This window comes from Polypterus senegalus, chromosome 14 (genome assembly GCF_016835505.1).
Source record: "Polypterus senegalus isolate Bchr_013 chromosome 14, ASM1683550v1, whole genome shotgun sequence".
Classification (NCBI taxonomy): Eukaryota; Metazoa; Chordata; class Cladistia; order Polypteriformes; family Polypteridae; genus Polypterus; species Polypterus senegalus.
The window spans coordinates 126,248,931-126,266,313 of NC_053167.1; the positions used below are offsets into that span (position 1 = coordinate 126,248,931).

General features: G+C 43.3%; 1 long non-coding RNA gene across 1 annotated transcript; it reads right to left on the reverse strand.

Annotated features, from left to right (window-relative positions):
- Positions 1-1,113: 1,113 nt before the first annotated feature.
- On the reverse strand, positions 1,114-12,725 carry LOC120514927. Its single transcript, XR_005630546.1, has 3 exons — positions 12,613-12,725; positions 3,449-3,688; positions 1,114-1,152 (listed from the first exon to the last, which is right to left on the reverse strand). It is a non-coding gene; the product is annotated as an uncharacterized LOC120514927 (long non-coding RNA).
- Between the last annotated feature and the right edge of the window lie 4,658 nt (positions 12,726-17,383).

A 17,383-nucleotide genomic window follows, 5' to 3' on the forward strand; every position in this document is an offset into this window, starting at 1 on the left:
ATGAGTACTATGTGCGTTATTGTTATTTGGAATAGGAACTAAATTATTATTATTAGCGCTCTGTGTATATTTTTGTTTAATCTGATCTGTTTTATAGTTTTAATACATTGTTCCTCTAAAATAGTGATTTTAATTAGATTATTGGAGTTTATGCCGTATTTCCTAGGTTTTCTACGTGCATTGAGATTGCTTATTACAGTATTAATGGTGTGAACTTTAACGGAAGACTCTATTAAACATTCATCATGTCCTGGCACAACAGTATTATTTCGGACGGGGTTAAGAGCAGAGATAGATAGTCAAGAAAAACGAATTACCTTCGATATGTTTTCGGAGAGGACCCGGCCGAAACTGTTCGGATGCAGGCCATCACGCTTGAAGAGACGCGCCTTTCCAAAAGAGATTCCAATTGTTGATGAAGCCGACATCCTTCTTCTTGCAGAAACCCTGTAGCCAGTTGTTCAACCCTAGCAGACGACTGTAGTACTCGTTGGATCGTCTGACGAGAGGTAGTGGACCCGAAACGAAGATCTTTGCCGAGGTCCTCTCCTTCGTGTCTCTAATCAGAGCTGCGAAGTCAGCCTTCAGGATTTCTGATTGTCGGTGCCTTATATCGCTTACGCCGCATGCAAGACGATTGATCCAACTGCCCTCTCCTTGTGTTTCTCGTAGACTGCTGGCGACGCTTCATTACATCTCGGACACGAGCACCGGAAAACAAGAAACAAACGATTTTGCATTAGGGCATGCGACATTAAGGTTTCTAACGATGGAATCACCTACCACTAATACATCACCAGGTGCTGAAGGCGAAATGGGGACGCGTAGAGGGTCAAACCGGTTCTGAGATAAAATGCTCGCCTGTGCCGATGGAGGCGCTCTGGCCTTGAACCCCGCCTGCATAGCTGAAATCCACCGAGGTCAGCAGCGCGCCGCCCTACGAGACGCTGGGTGAGGTCGGCACAACGCTGGGTTGATGTTTCACGCGGTTCCAGATGGCAAGGACGGTTTATCCAACAGCCGGGCCTTCAGATTTCTCAGGTATTTCCGTCGGGACAGGAGTTTCTGAATCTTTTCATCAAGTGCTTGGAGTTCCTCAATTACGATTTCAACGCGAGTTACCCCACTGTCGGCCATTTTCTACTTCGTGCCCTAGGAGAAATGAGAGAGAGAGAGAGAGAGGTTAGCTGAGAGAGAGAAGAAATAAAGGTGGTGGGCGTAAAGGAACAAGATGCAGAGGGCAGGAAGATATGGAAACATATGATCTGCTGTGGCAACACCTAACAGGAGCAGTCGAAAGACAAAGAAGAAGAAGACAACTCACTACCTGTACCCCTGGAATCAGCCTGTTCATTCTTTGCTGCACATTTTCCAGTGCTGTTTTGTCCTTTTTGTAACCTGGAGACCAAAACTGCACCCAGTACTCCAGATGAGACCTCTCCAGTGTGTTATAAAGCTTGAGCAGAACCTCCTTGGACTTGGACTGCACATGTCAGGGCACTATATAATCTCACATTCTGTTAGCGTTCTTAACACTGTCTTTAAGTTGATAGTGTTGAGTCCACTACGACTCCTCAGTGTGCAGTGACTTATAAAAATATACGTCAGGGGTTTAAATTTGTACTTGCTAACCTCCTCAAGAACTTAAGGGTAAATATTATTTGGTCCTGGTGATTGGTTTGACTACAGCTTATTTAATCTGAGCAGTACCTCTCTCTATACAATTTAAATTTCCCTCAGTACCTCCTTAGCAGTCCCTGTTACCGCTGGGAGGTTATTCACTTACTCACAAGTGAAGACTTCAGAAAAGCTCTAAATGCAGCCCTTAGTGGGAAACCATTGCACTGTAAAAATTTGGTACTGAAAGAAATGGCTTGACAGAAGGGTCAGTGCAATGCGTGATGAAAACCTGCAGGGAGACGATCACTCGTCAAAGCCCTGGGAGTCGAATAAAGCGCCTCGTATACAAATGGCATCCTTCAAGGAGCACCACGATGCATTCTTGGCTTTCCATAATGAGTATGGAGTCGCTTCTGTAAGACAGCATTGCCTTGTAATGAGAAAGAGACCCGCCACGCATCCTTTCAAGTTGTCTTTTTTGAGAAAAACAGCTGAGGGAAATTCTGGAGAGGATTTGCTTTTAATTATAATGTTGTGTTGCAAGCTGGGCTGTCAGATTTGTCACAAAGATGCTGTTAATCCCAGAAGAGTGGCGTTGTATTATAAGTACGATGCAAAGGAATGTGCCATTGACGCGAAGATGACACGGCCCAGCACCTCTCGCCAGCATTCCAGCCATCTGCACCGCCATTCATTTGTTATCCTTCTGAACCTGCCTTTCTATTTCGGGATTACAGAGAGCCCAAGCTATCCCAGCATCATCGATCATCAACAAAACTGGATGGGGTGCCCGGCCATTGTACACATGGGCACACACCTACACTCATTTAGAACAATCTGGACGAAGACAGGCCATTCAGCCCGACAAAGCACACCAGTCCTGTCCACTTCATTCTTCTAAATTAACATCAAGTCGAGTTTTGAAAGACCCTCAAGTCCTCCTGTCTACCACACTACTTGGTCACTTACATCATGTGTCTCTGGTTCTCTGTGTGAACAAAAATGTCCTAGAGTTTGTGTGAAATTTACCCTTCACAAGTTTCCAGCTGTGTCCCTGTGTTCTTCATGAACTCATTTTAAAGTCACCGTCTCGATCCACTGGACTAATTCCCTTCATAATTTTAATCTCCTTTTGCTTTAACTTTAAGTTGATAGTGTTGAGTCCACTACGACTCCTCAGTGTGCAGTGACTTATAAAAATATACGTCAGGGGTTTATATTTGTACTTGCTAACCTCCTCAAGAACTTAAGGGTAAATATTATCTGGTCCTGGTGATTAGTTTGACTTCATCTTATTTAATCTGAGCAGTACTTCTATCTGTTTTTAAATTTTAATATCCCTCAGTACCTCCTTAGTAATCCCTGTTACTGCTGGGATGTTGTTCACTTACTCACAAGTGAAGACTTCAGAAAAATGTGAGTTTAGACCATCTGCTATTTCACTGTATGCATGGTTTTAATACTTCTTTATTATCCATGGTGCACTTCACCTCCTCCTTGACTGTTCTTTTACTATTAAAAAACTGAAACTGATTGCTGTGGAAAGAAAGTAGAGGAGAATCTGGAGAAGTTCTCACATGGGTATGAAGAGAGCATCCAGACTCCATCTGGACAATAACTGGAATGATGGACAATGTTCTAATATACATTGTGCTGTCAGTTTATCAGGTCCACCTTGCTCACAGCGTGTTATAATGCCCTGGGTGCCCGTCTTCCAGGACATCGACAGTCAAAACTGAGGATGGACTGGGCAAGTGAGAAGGCAACAGCAAGTTTGAGTTTTAAAAGTGCAAAATGTATATTTATTGAAAAACAAGAAGAGTGTCACCTTTGTGGTGCAGCTATCCATAAATAACAGATAAGGCGGCCTGGGATGAGGCCTGTTTCCAGGCAGAGCAGGTAAGGTCCTGGGTTGGCTCTTGTGGTATGTTTGAGGCCTGCACTCCTTACACCATCTTCTGTGCTGCTGCTGCTTCCTAACAAAATGACGCTCCGCTGGATCAACCTCCTCACCCTCCTCTCCCACCATTTGAAGGGTGGACAGGCCTCTAGGGGCTGAACCGCAACTCTTTGGATTTAGTGAAATAAAAAAAAAGAATAAAATTAAAATGTAAAACATATACAAATACAGTATTTAAGACATATAATACTAGACAATCAAAGTGAAAGACACAGAATTCAAAGACAAATATGGCTAAAAGCACCCGGTCATCTGTGAACAATAAACAGCAAGCAAGTGAATAATGACAGATGGCAAAAGGGGGGAGATGCAATGAATGGATACGCAGATTAAAACAACAACAACAGCCCCCCGTCTGTGTGTCGACTCGTCTCTACTACTTATCATGGTGGTGTCGTCTGAGTACTCTGTGATGTGGTGAGATGTCGTCTTGGTGGAGCAGTGTGAATGGTACATAATTTAAAGAACTAGAAAACACACTACCATCATAACAAAAACAATATTCATAATAACATGCTTCATGAAAAAAAATCATCAAAAGAAAAAAAAATTAAAAGACATCCGAGTTTGTGACAAAACCTTAGTTAGGCCAAAACTATAGGCCTACATTTTTCATGGAGGACTCCCTTCCCATCTCTCTTTGTTAGCATTCGTATGACTACTGCCGATGTCATGCTACTCGACTTCTAGTAGCAGGGGATGTCAAATTTGAGAACTGCTGTGCTGCTCTCATTGCCTGTGGGTGGGTGTCAGAAATCACGACTAGAAATGACAGGACATGTCACATTAGATGACTTTCTAAAGTACTGGGAGTTCTCCCCTTTTTCTGATAGCCATTGACCTGATGGAGCCCAGGCTTTACAAGTACCCACTGTGAGGGACACTGCACAAGGACTGGCATTCTTTTGTGATCCTCACCCGGCCAGGACATGAAAGGCATTTAAGGACAGGGGATAGCAGTGTGCTCAGGACATTGTCCCCCTGAACTACGGTACCACCACGGATTCCCACAGGATACACTGGGAATTGTAGTTCATCATCTCAGCCCTGTTGGGTTCCATTGGTGTCACCAGGAGGTGCCTGAGAAACTAGCAAGCCATAATTTGTTGGGCTCCAACATGACCCAGAAGTGTTCCCGGACCACAGTTTTGGGACACTTGGAATTACTCCTGGGTTTTATATAAAAAGAGCTGCCAACCTCAACTCAGAGAACCAGAGTTGGGAAGAAGAGGACGAAGTTTGCTTGGAGGTGCAGAGGAAGAGACAAGAGTTACTGATAGCGAGAGAGAATTGTTGAAGGTTGAAGCGCTGGTTGTGGGGTGCGAAACACTTAATTGTAAGAGTTTCCCACAATAAAAATCCTCTTTGCTCATAGTGATCTTGTGTCGAAGCCTGTGTGTTGGGAGTTTGGGGAGCTGACAAGCTTCAAACACCTGGCTTTGGAGATTGTAGCTGCTGGTAAGTAAGGTGGGATCGAGCGTGAGCCGATCACTTATCAAATTTAGTGAAATTTCAAAGCAAACAGCCCACACAAGAGTAAAGAAAGGTTGTTACACACGTAGAATAAAAGGCAAAAAAAGAAAAATATTTCTTCTTGTTAAACTTGTTAAACTGCCGTTGTTCTCTGGAGATTTTCTTCTCAAGTTCTCTCATTTTCAGACTCTGGTTGGGCCACTCAAGGCGGAGTTGCCCCTAAGCCACTCCTGTGTTGTCCTTCCTTTGTGTCCCGTTGTGCAGTCTGCTGTTCTCATTGGGTCATCCCTTCAGCATTCCCACAATCCTGTCTAATCTCAAAACCCTGACACTGAAAACCAACCCCACAGCGTGATGCTGCGACCACCATGCTTCGCTGATGGAATGCTATTGCTGAGTGATGAGTGGCACCTTGGTTTCCTCCAGACAAGATGCTAGAGTAGAGAATCTCATTTCTCACAGTCTTTGCAAACTACAAGATGGCTTCCATGTGTTTTGTACAAAGAAGACACTCTTGTCTGGCCACTCATTAAGTGCAGATCACGTGGAGTGTTGCAGTGATGGTTGTCCTTCTTTAACCCATTTCCTAACAGGTTCTCTAGATCTCAAACAGTGTGACCATTGGCTTCTTGGTCACCTCTCTCACCATGTCCCTTCTCTCATGATTACTCAGTTTGGCCGCCTAGCCAGCTTTAGAAAGAGTTGTGTTGATTGCACACATTCCTTTCAAGAATTATGGAGGCCAATGTGCTCTTGGGAACCTTCAATGCTGCAGGAATTGCTTGTAGCCTACCTCAGAGCTGTGTCTTGACACAATCCTGTCCTTAAGCTCAGCTGGTAATTCCTTCAACCTCATGGCTTGGTGTTTGCTCAACCCTGGGGCCTTCTATGGTGAGGCGAGTGCCTTTCCTAGTCATATCCAATCCATTAAATTGACCACACTCAGGTGGACTTCACTCAAGGGGTAGGAACATCTAAATGATGATCAATAGAATGGGACGCATAACAAGGACAACACAGGTGAGGTGTCTTGAGTGGCCCAGCCAGAGCCAGGATTTGAACCCAAGTGATCAGCCCTGAAAATAAATGTCCGCTGACAGAGCTTGAGAGGATCTGTGGTGAGAATGGCAGTAGATCTCCAAATCCAGATGTGTGAAGCTTGTTGTGTCAAACCCAAGAAGTCTCCAGGCTGGAATTGCTGCTGCAGGACCGAGGAGAGGCTCTGAGTACTTGTGTCAATGGGATATCTTAGTTTTTTTTATTTTCAATAAAAATATTTTTAAAAATCCTGTTTTTACTTTGTCATTCTGAGGCACTGAGTGTTGTTCGATGAGGAGAACAATGAAGCTAAACGATTTCAACATAAGGCTTCAACATAGTGGTTGTCACAAAAATGACACAAAGTCATCAAGAAGGTTTGGGGCAGCCACCCATATAATATGCCTTGGCTGCAAAAGTGATTAAATGAATGTGAGACGTTCACAAGCATGAGTCCAAAACCGAACTGAACTAAAGATGGCGGCTTTATATGTTGACACCGAAAGTGATGTCATCAGTGGAACTGGAACCAGAAGTGATGTCATCAGGGGCACCTGAACTGGAAAGTGATGTCATCAGTGGCGCCAGAACAGGAAGTGATGTCATCAGTGGCACCTGAATCGGAGGTTATGCCATCAGTGGTGCCGGAACCATAAACGGCGTCATCAATAGCTATGGAACCGAAAGTGGCGTCATCAGTGGTGGTGGAACAAGAAGTGACAAATAAAAAAATGGAAGTGATGTCATTAACCGGAAAATGACATCATCAGTGGCGTCAGAACCCTGTGGGACATCCCATGGATGGTCTGCAAGGGATTGAGACAGAAAATCAGTGCACCTCGCCACCTCCTGGTCTGGTGTGGAATTACTGTCATTCAAGCCCTTTTAGCTGTCTCCCAATCGCACGTGTGTGACACGGTATATGAAAAAGTGAAGGGGTCTGAAGACTTTGTGAATCCAAAGTACAATTGATAGTCAAGAGTTCATGGGAACCCACAAAAATGAATTAAAGCTGCCAATCATAACACTTGTGATGTAAATAATAATAATAATAATAATAATAAAGAGCTCAACAAAAAAACTTTTTTTCTTAGTGACGGCTGGCAGCTCCACCCGGCCAGGATGCCCCTGAGATGGAAGGATGGGGGAAGGCCGGAGGACACTGTCAACCCCAAGACGCTAGATGACAGCTCCCCTGGACTGATTCCCACAACCCTGCTGGGCACCGTGGGTACCGCCAGGGGATGCTGTGGGAAGATGGAGGGAGAATAAATTCTCACCTAGCCCAGAAGTAGTACTGTCTAAAGGTCAGAAGCCCCAAAGTACTTCCGGGCTCATTAAAGAACTTAAGTTCTCCTTCTGACCTGGAAGTGCTAGCAAGTCATGTGAGAAGAAAAACAGAAACACTTCCAGGTCAAGGACTATTTTAAGGACTGCTGAAGACCTTGCAAACGAGCCAGAGTCAGGTGGTTGGTGGACGAAGCTTGCTGGGAGGTGTGGAGGAGAAGAGAATAGTGATTATTGTGCGTATTTGCTTGTTTATTGGTGGTTGTGGTGCTTAAGGCACTGTATAAGAAGAAAAGGTGAATAAACTTCTTCTTGGTGCTTTTAACCTGTGTCCTGTGCATCTGTCTGTTGGGTTTAAAGGGACAACAGTGCCATGTAGTGTCCACAGTGTCTTGGTTTTAGGCCTGTTCCTGTGGTCCGCATCAGCTCTAGTTTCTTAGATAGGATTGAATTTATCAAATTTTAGTACAAGGCCATCTCTATAGTCTTGGAAAAGGTAAATTACCAAGAACATCAATGGGTGATTTGTGTAGCCTTGAAGATGGTTAACTTTCTTCTTGGTCAATAAAGTGGCCACACAAAGTATCCTTGCTTTTTATGCCTTTGGGATAGTAGAGCCAAACATGAACATTGGGCAAGAAAAGGGAATACATGGTGGCTGGAGGACAACATGTAATCAATGAACCTTTGGTAGAACGAGGTAGAATCCTACTGCCACCACTACATATAAAGCCAGGCCTGATGAAACAATTTGTAAAGGCTTTGAATAAAGACGGCTCATGAACAGCGCAGACGTTACCCGGACTTACCAAGGAAAACCTGAAGGCAGGAATTTTCGATGGTCTACAGATCAGACCACGACCCACATTTCATAGCATCAATGAATGAAATCAAATCATCTGCCTGGTCTTCATGTGGTCATGTTGTGCAAAACTTTCTTGGCAACAAGAAAGCAGACAACAACACGCAATTAGTAGACGATATGCTCTTTCATTCCAACGGCCTTGGTTGTAATAAGAGTGTTACAGTCCTTACCATCTGCACAGTCACTTAGGTCGCTTTCAAGAGAACCTTGGTGACTTAAGCGAAGGGCAAGGTGAGCGATTTCACCGAGACATAAAATCAGTGGAAGCCAGATACCAAGGAAGATGGGATGCACACCTGATGGCAGAATATTGTTGGAATATTATGCAGTGTGGTGCCAACAGGGGGCGCCACCAGCCACCCTACGCGACACAGAAGGCACAAGTTCCAAGCACACACAATTTTTATTTTCTTTTTCTCCCTTGTGGGAAGCGTCTTCCACCGTCTACCACAAGTCTAGCACAGTCCCAAAAACACAAGCACAATGCCACACAAATTCTTCTTCTTCTTCTCTTTCTCTTTTTCTTTTTACTCCTCCATTCCTCCTGGCAAGCTAGCATTCCCCTTCTCCTGACTCCCTGGGTAGCAGTTGCTGACTCCTTTTGTAAGGCACCCAGAAGTGCTCCAGCTGCTTGATGACGCATTTCCGGCAGCACTTCCAGGTGTGGCAGAAGAACTGCCCATGAGGGCTCTGCAGCTGGTGCAACACCCCTTGGCACCACCCATGGTTCCCAACATGGCTGCACCAAACTCCATTTCCCATGAAACCCTGCGGGAGTCATAGGCACCGCTCGCTGCAACCCAGGGGGGCTGCCATCTAGCAATCCGGGGGAGGTAACGCTCTGGCCACGCTTGCTCCCCAGGTCCTGCCAGGATGGAGGTGTCCCAGCCGGGTCCGCCACAGCGGGACTGTCCTGTCGTATCCCACTCTCGGACGTCTTACAAAAGGAGTTTCTTGTGTGTTGAATGACTGGAAAGTTTGCATCACAAATCTATGCTTTTGGTATGAAATAAGTAGATTTCCATGTAGTACACTTTTCTTTTAATATTACACTAGGGGGCTTTTGCTCACCAACCCCCTGGGCCAGCCTCCGTTACTTCACAGTTCTGCCACTCGCGTATGGGGAAGCGGATGTACAATTTAAACAGATTGTTATTTTCATGGGAATTGTTACATATGCATAATTGAACTAACTACTTTACATTAGAGCAAGTAATTAACCGTAGGAAAAAATAGTAAAACATAATAATTTGAAAGTAAATTATGTTTCATGTTGCGTAATACAATTTCGTTCAGTTTGGCTCTGAAATTAACACGCAATACTTCTTAAACTAACACTTTTACTGTAAAAACAATTTTTTGAATGAACTTTTCATCAATATCGCATTGAATTTTGATTCTGTGTTTGGAGTTTCATCGTGACAACGCAACGTTTAACTGCCCATGAGTGAATTTTCTTTCTTTCTCTCTAATAAATAAACCGACTTTTTCGAATGTGTGTCTCTGAGGTTTGTTAATTGTCTTTGCAAAAGCTATTCTAACGAGAAACTGTAAACATTTTAATACAAATGGCAGATCAAGATCTCCCCTGAAGATGTGCTACATTACCTTTCTTTGATACATCCTTCTTTCAACAGTAATTCGGCCGCTGGAAGACCAGACGGTGTTAACGGTTGTAGATATTCCTCGTGATATTGTAAGTTGTTGTTTTCATCTTCCATAACATCACCACCAACTGATTCAGCAGAGTCTATTGACACACATTTTAAACAATTTGCCGTGTAACCGATCAACAATTTTGGCGTCAATTCGTTTGACTTCATCGCTTCTCTGTGCTAGGATTGCCCGTGAATTCATTTCTTCTGTTGACAACCCTTTGTGATGAAATTCTTCAATATGATTTGGACATAATAAGTCTTCTTTATTTGGGATCTTAAAGTGAGGAAAATGTTAAAATCTATAAGAGCTGAGAGAGCAAGAACTGTGTCTGTCAAAAGGATTCACATGAATGAGAGGTGAGAGGACCGTGTGAGTGGGTGTAGATGGTTGAGAGGAGGGCATGACTTGAAACAATCTCATGGCCAAAAGTCTCATCTCGCGGGACTTGAAAAAAATCTTCGTCTCATCTCGTCACAGGATTTTTTTATATAATAGTGAGATATGTTTCCTTCATGCTTAAAAGATATTCATTTAAACACTGCATTAAAATATTCTGATTGTTAATGGGCGAGCCGAGTGAAGATTGGTATGTGGCATATGTTCTGTATCTTAAAAACCAGAACTGATAGAAGCCATTTTTGAAATCAGCAGGTCAAATGTACCCAGAAACAGGTCTAACATTTGAGGCACCAAAATGGGTGTTGGCCAGTAATAATAATAATAATAATAATAATAATAATAATAATAATAATCCTTATATATAATTTGATACTATGTGTTCACAGCAATACCTCGAGCAGCCACAAGAGCAGCGACCACGGGAAGGATGCATAGGAAACAAAATCACATGACTGACGAGGAACGTAGACTTGCTAATGCGACCAGAAGTACACAACGAGCACAACAAACGGATGAGCAGCGTACGGCTACAAATGCTACTAACGCTGAAAGAAATTGTGCAAATCAGACACAAAGTACAGATGAAGAACATGTGCTACAGAATGCTACTAACACTGACAGACATCGTGCCAGCCGTGCACAAGCGACTGAAGAGGATCGAGCAGCTGCAAATGCAGCACAGGTTGAAAGAAATTGAGCAGCCTGTGCCTTGAGGCGGCCGAAAAGGTCTATTTTAACCACAAATCAGTGCCATGGTAACAAAATCATTTCAAGGACTTAACAAAACAAATAATTCTTTACAGAGAAAGTATGCATTTCACAAACGTTGAATTTGTAGCCTGATTCGATCGGGCTCCCAGTCGCTAGTAATAATAATAACAATCTCTCTATTATAAAAAAAAATCTACTAGGGAGACGAGACGTGATCTTCTCGGAAGACAATTTGACGAGAGACACTTTAACACTTTAGCAAGACAATTTGACGAGAGACACTTTAACACTTTAGCAAGACAATTTGACGTTCCGTGAGACAAGGCAGTGAGACAACATTTAAAACAAGTTCACAGACATCAAACCTAGCAGTTGCTGGAATGCTTTGGGCAGACACACTTCATGCACTGCCAGCTCTTAAAACAACGACAAGCAACAAGCAGAACACGTAGCTCGCCAGCAGATGATCCGACCGCTTCCCCTTAGTGTGTTTTCAGACCCATACACAATTCGAGGGGCCTGAGACACGAAGTGGCAAAAAGACAGCTGCTGTACAGGCTTTTGAATGATCAATGTGCAGTGCAACAAACAGAACACGCAGCTCGCCGGCAGCAGCAGAAAGACAGCAGATGATCTGACGGTATCTCCTTAGCATGCATTCACCTGCCTCCCCTTCACAACACGAGCAGCATTATACGTCCTACGAGAAAGAGATTTAACCACGCCTGGGGCTGGAAATAAATGACAATTATTGTTTTTTACAAAAGTTTTAAAGTAAAAGTGAAAATAATGCATATGTAACAATTCCCAGGAAAATCACAATCTCTTTAAATTGAATATCCAGTAAACCAAACCTGGGGGTGGGCGAGTGAAGTTACCAGGGGGCGGAGCCCCCTAGTAAATAATAATAATAATAATAATAATGATGCATTTTATCGACAGCCTCCCAAGGTTGCCACTAGAGGGCCACACTGCTGCTCTGCCCCTGTAACCCAGTGATTCTTAACTTTTTCTGATTCACGGACCCCTTTAAGAATCTGAATGAAAACTATGGACCCCCCTTCCCCAGGAATATTCACATAAACACAACTCTGCCTGCAATGAATATAATGTACTTTATTTATTTTACTTTATTTATCGAGATCTGATTGTCTCATACATATATGACATACACAAAGTATTATTAAACTTTAAAGTAAACAATCTAAAACAATCACTCCTTTGTTATGCAAAACGTAATGGCCAGTCATTATAATTATGAAATATAATCCTTTTGTGTAAATTAAAACAGATCTACTACTACTACTACTTTTTCTACTACCATTACTACTACTACCACATCTACTCTAAATCAACAGTGCCAGGCTGTATATTGAATGTTCATTTTTATCTGACCCTCACGGACCCCTGAAACACATCCATGGACCTCCTAGGGTCCACGGACCTCAGGTTAAGAACCTCTGCTGTAAAGGGTCACCACACCTCTAGCAATGAACAGGAGGGACAGCTCACTTGAGAGGGGCCCACCAATCCAATTCAGCAGTCAAGGCTCTAACCCCCATGACGTCACCAACGGCTCCACCATCCCACCCGTGCTCACGTTTTTAGAATCCCGTCCTTCCATCAGGCACTCCATGAACTGCGCAGACATCCTTCATTCTTGTTAAATCTGATCCACACCTTCAGTCCGGCAGCGGAGCCCATCAAGGGTTGGCTGGCAGGCCAGGCTTTGTATTTTCTTGAAATCCGAGCCCCTCGGAAAAGCAGCAACAGCTTCTCTGAAAAGCAGCTGCCGATGGCTCGATTTCAGGAACTTCACCACACGTGATTCTAATGAGGAATCTAAAGTGCACACGGATTCAGATGTTATAGCGCTGGGCCAGCTGGCCGCTCTTGGGATGACATTTTAACTTCAGGATTGCAGCAAACCTTCAGGATGTTTGTTGCTTTTCTGTTCGGGTGCACTGAGAGGTTTCTCGATCTCTTAAGTAATCGATGGCTCGTTCTCGAACAAGACACGCACAGTCTGGTAGTAAACAGGAGGCCTAGGTTTGGGGGTCTGTAGATGACATATCACAGGTGGAAAAAAAATGTTTTTTTTCCCACCACAGGAACTTTGTTTTCAGGAAGCGATGAGTTCCTCTTTGAAGTTGGCCCTGTGCTACTTGGGGTCCCCGGCCTCTTGCATGTGTTGCGTTCCCACCACACAACAGGAAGTGTATTCTTCATGCAAAATATGGGATGTGTAAAGAAGAGTGAGATGTGTTTGGGGAGTTCACAAGGGAGACCCCGAACCCCGCTTCTTGCTTTGATGTGGTGTATGGCGTGGCACACCAGAGAGGCGGCTGTGAAGTGTAATGTGATGTGAAGTGCGTTGTGATCAGAATTTCATGGGGGGACCCCCTGCACCTTCTTTGCTTTGATGTGATCGGGGCTTCACGGGGGGAGATTGTTGCTACAATGTGGTGCGCTGAGAAGATACAAAATGAACCGAGGGGCAATTGCGGGTCCACAGGGAAGCCTCCCACCTTACTGCTTCAAAATGATCGTCAACTTCCATCCATCCATCCATCCATCCATCCATCCATCCATTATCCAACCCGTTATATCCTAACTACAGGGTCACGGGGGCCCGCCGGAGCCAATCCCAGCCAACACAGGGCACAAGGCAGGAAACATACCCTGGGCAAGGTACCAGCCCACCACAGATGATCCATTTTCCGAACAAAGATTTTTAGTGACGTACTATTTAGTTGCATGAAATTAAATCAAATGTGAAAAAACTGGCTGTGCAAAAATGTGGGTCTGATTTGAATGCCTGTCACTGCTCAATGCTGATTACTCGCAACACCAAATTGGTTGGATGAGCTCGTCAAGCCTTCATAGACAGGTGTGTCCAATCATGAGTGGTAAAAGGTATTTAAGGTGGTCAATTACAAGTTGTGCTTCCCTTTGACTCTCCTCTGAAGAGCGACAGACAGCATGGGATCCTCAAAGCAACTCTCCAAAGATCTGAAAACAAAGATTGTTCAGTCTCGTGGTTTAGGTGAAGGCTACAAAAAGCCATCTCAGAGGTTTAAACTGTCAGTTTCAACTGTAAGGAATGGAATCAGGAAATGGAAGGCCACAGGCACAGTTGCTGTTAAACCCAGCAGGTCTGGCAGGCCAAGAAAAATACAGGAGCGGCATATGAGCAGGATTGTGAGAATGGTTACAGACAACCCACAGATCACCTCCAAAGACCTGCAAGAACATCTCGCTGCAGATGGTGTATCTGTACATCGTTCCACAATTCAGCGCAATTTGCACAAAGAACATCTGTATGGCAGGGTGATGAGAAAGAAGCCCTTTGCTTTGGACTGAGGAGACAAAAATGGAGTTATTTGGTCATAACAAAAAGTGCTTTGCATGGTGAAAGAAGAACATCGCATTCCAAGAAAAACACCTGCCTACCTCCTGTCATATTTGGTGGAGGTTCCATCATGCTGCGGGCTGTGTGACTAGTTTAGGGACTGGGGCCCTTGCTAAAGTCGAGGGTCGGATGAATTCAATGCAATATCAACAAATTCTTCAGGATAATGTTCAAGGATCAGACACAAAGTTGAAGTTACGCAGGGGTTGGATATTCCAACAAGGCAATGACCCAAAACACAGTTCGAAATCTACAAAGGCATTCATCCAGAGGGAGAATTACAATGTTCTGGAATGGCGTCACAGTCAGAAATACCTCCATCCAAAATATAGACACTCATCAAAGGCTATAGGAGGCGTCTGTTATATTTACAAAAGGAGGCTCAACTAAGTATTGATGTCATATCTCTGTTGGGGTGCTCAAATTTATGCACCTGTCTAATTTTTGTTATGATGCATATTGCATGTTTTCTGTTAATCCAATAAACTTAATGTCACTGCTGAAATCCTACTGTTTCAATAAGGCATGTCACATATTACAGTTTTTCTCGATTGGTTTGGCTCATTTCCTGAAACCGAGATGACATTCTCAAAATAACATGGACAAATCTCCAAACCACCTTGCAATTGTTCACAACAGAATGTCATTTTTCATTGGTTTAATCAAATTGCAAATGCTTTAGTACATGTCTCAAGTGACTCTGTGCTTCTTTTCAAATGATTATGTACAAGTAGCTACAGTTAGCACAATGAGCCCACATTTAGCACATTTTCCAAATAAATAGATCTTGCCGATCTAAACTGATTAGTTGATTTTTCAGTGAAATGGTCACTCACTCCAAAACATATCAGCATGGTTTCATTGTGTAAGTCATCATATGCACAATTGTCTGTTCAACTGTCAAAATTAGTCAAAGATATAATACCATGAAAGAATATCTTGGAACATTTGATAAAGTTATGACAGTACTTGACAATCAATCAGGTGAAATTAGAACTAACGAAGGAGTAGTTTCCCACCTCTCAGATGACCAATCAAACAGGTTGTTCAGATACCTGACAGGTGTTGTCTATGATTATGACTGCTGCCAAAAGTATATAGACAGAGCTTGGCGCGGGGCCAGTTTCATTTGCAGTGTGAACATGGAAGCACCTCGCCAAGTACAACAGCAACTTCCTGCTCGAGGAAGAGGAGGAAGGAGGAGTGAGAATGCGTGGAGGAATAGGGGGAAGAGGCCGAGGAGCACGGAGGCACCATGATGTCCCAGATGAAATCCGGGCCACCCTTATTGACCACGTCATAAACCATCGCCTCACAATGGCAGAGGCAGGTCGCCGAGTGCAGCCTAATGTGCCTCGGTCTACAGTCTCCTCCATCATCCAAACCTTTCGCAGGGAAAACAGGTACAGAACTATGCTATTGAACTATTCAGTGTTGGTGTGTGTGTAGGCCTAGAGTACTGTAATATCGTCATGTGATGTTATATGATACTATAAAAATGACAAAGACAAAAAAATGGAGAAAATACTGTGAATAGTATTCCAGTCACTGTGCAGTGCATCACACTTCTAGTACCATACGACAGCAGTACAATTACATTGGTAACTCATTTTGTAACAAATTTACAGTGTTGACCTTTGACCTGTATGTCTAGGATTGGACGACAGCCTCAAGTGGGTGGCAGAAGAAAACTTCTAAATGAACAACAAGAACAAGAAATATGCAACATGGTCATTGCAAATAATGCCATCACACTGAGACAGATTCGTAATGCAATCCTGCTAGACAATGTAATGTTCCAAAATATAAACTCTATCAGCATCTCCACAATAGACCGGGTATTGAAGAAACATCAGATGACCATGAAACAGATTTACAGGGTACCATTTGAGAGAAACTCTGACAGAGTGAAAGGGCTGCGGTACCAGTATGTGCATGTAAGTCAACTACTGGTTGTCTATCATTGTAACACTATTACAGTAAGACATGGTTACCACTGTTTTTTTTGTTTTATGTTATCCTTTTCACCTTCAGAATCCAGCTTTGTGTGACTAGAGCATGCGTGCATCGCACGAGAAAATATCCGTTGATGTGGATGAGAATTTATGGCCTGACAGAGAGCAGCGCGTCGATGGCCAGGAGGATGAGGATGGTGGCCAGGAAAGAGAGGGTGACAATGGCGACCACTGAAAATATTACTGTACTATAGTTCTGAGACTTTATTTACAGTATGGTGGGCTAGAGTTTTTTTGGTTTTTTTTGTTTGTGTTTATAACTGTTCACATTTACAGAATCCTGTATATGTTTTCTTTTCACAGTATGTTCTCTAATGTTAACATTTCTTTGTACGAATAAAAATGTTTACAGTTTCCTTGAGTATGAGTGGTTTATTGGAGGCTGATTTTACTGTAAAATCTTTTGGTTTTATTCATAGTGGTATTCTGTTGCTAGACCTGTGCCTCAGTGACAAAACGTCTAAGCATTTTGACTTGCAGTGCTTAAACAATGCCAAAGGTATAATGCATTTTGGGGGCATTGACTATTTATATGGGAAGGATATTTAGTTTTGACACATGGATAAACTCTTTTGGGAGAGATATGAGCTTTTGCAGGGGATCCATGGTGTTGTGCTAAACCATCCGGGGTATTCTGACAAAAGCACTAAATGAATGCACATGTGCCAAGGCAATTGAGAAGGATCTGTGCTATTCTGACTGTACTGACCTTTTATATGGGAAAGGAATCTGCTTTTGAAGCATGGACGAAGAGTTCTGGGTAAGATATTTTGTTTTGCTAGTGAGCTATAATGTTGGGCAGCACTGTAAGACTGTTTGGCCAAATGACCTTATGGTTTTGAGAATGTCATCTCGGTTTCAAGAAATGAGCCAAACCAATCGAGAAAAACTGTAAAAGGAAGTTGCTACTGTGAAAACTCAACCAGTGAGAAACAAAAATCCAA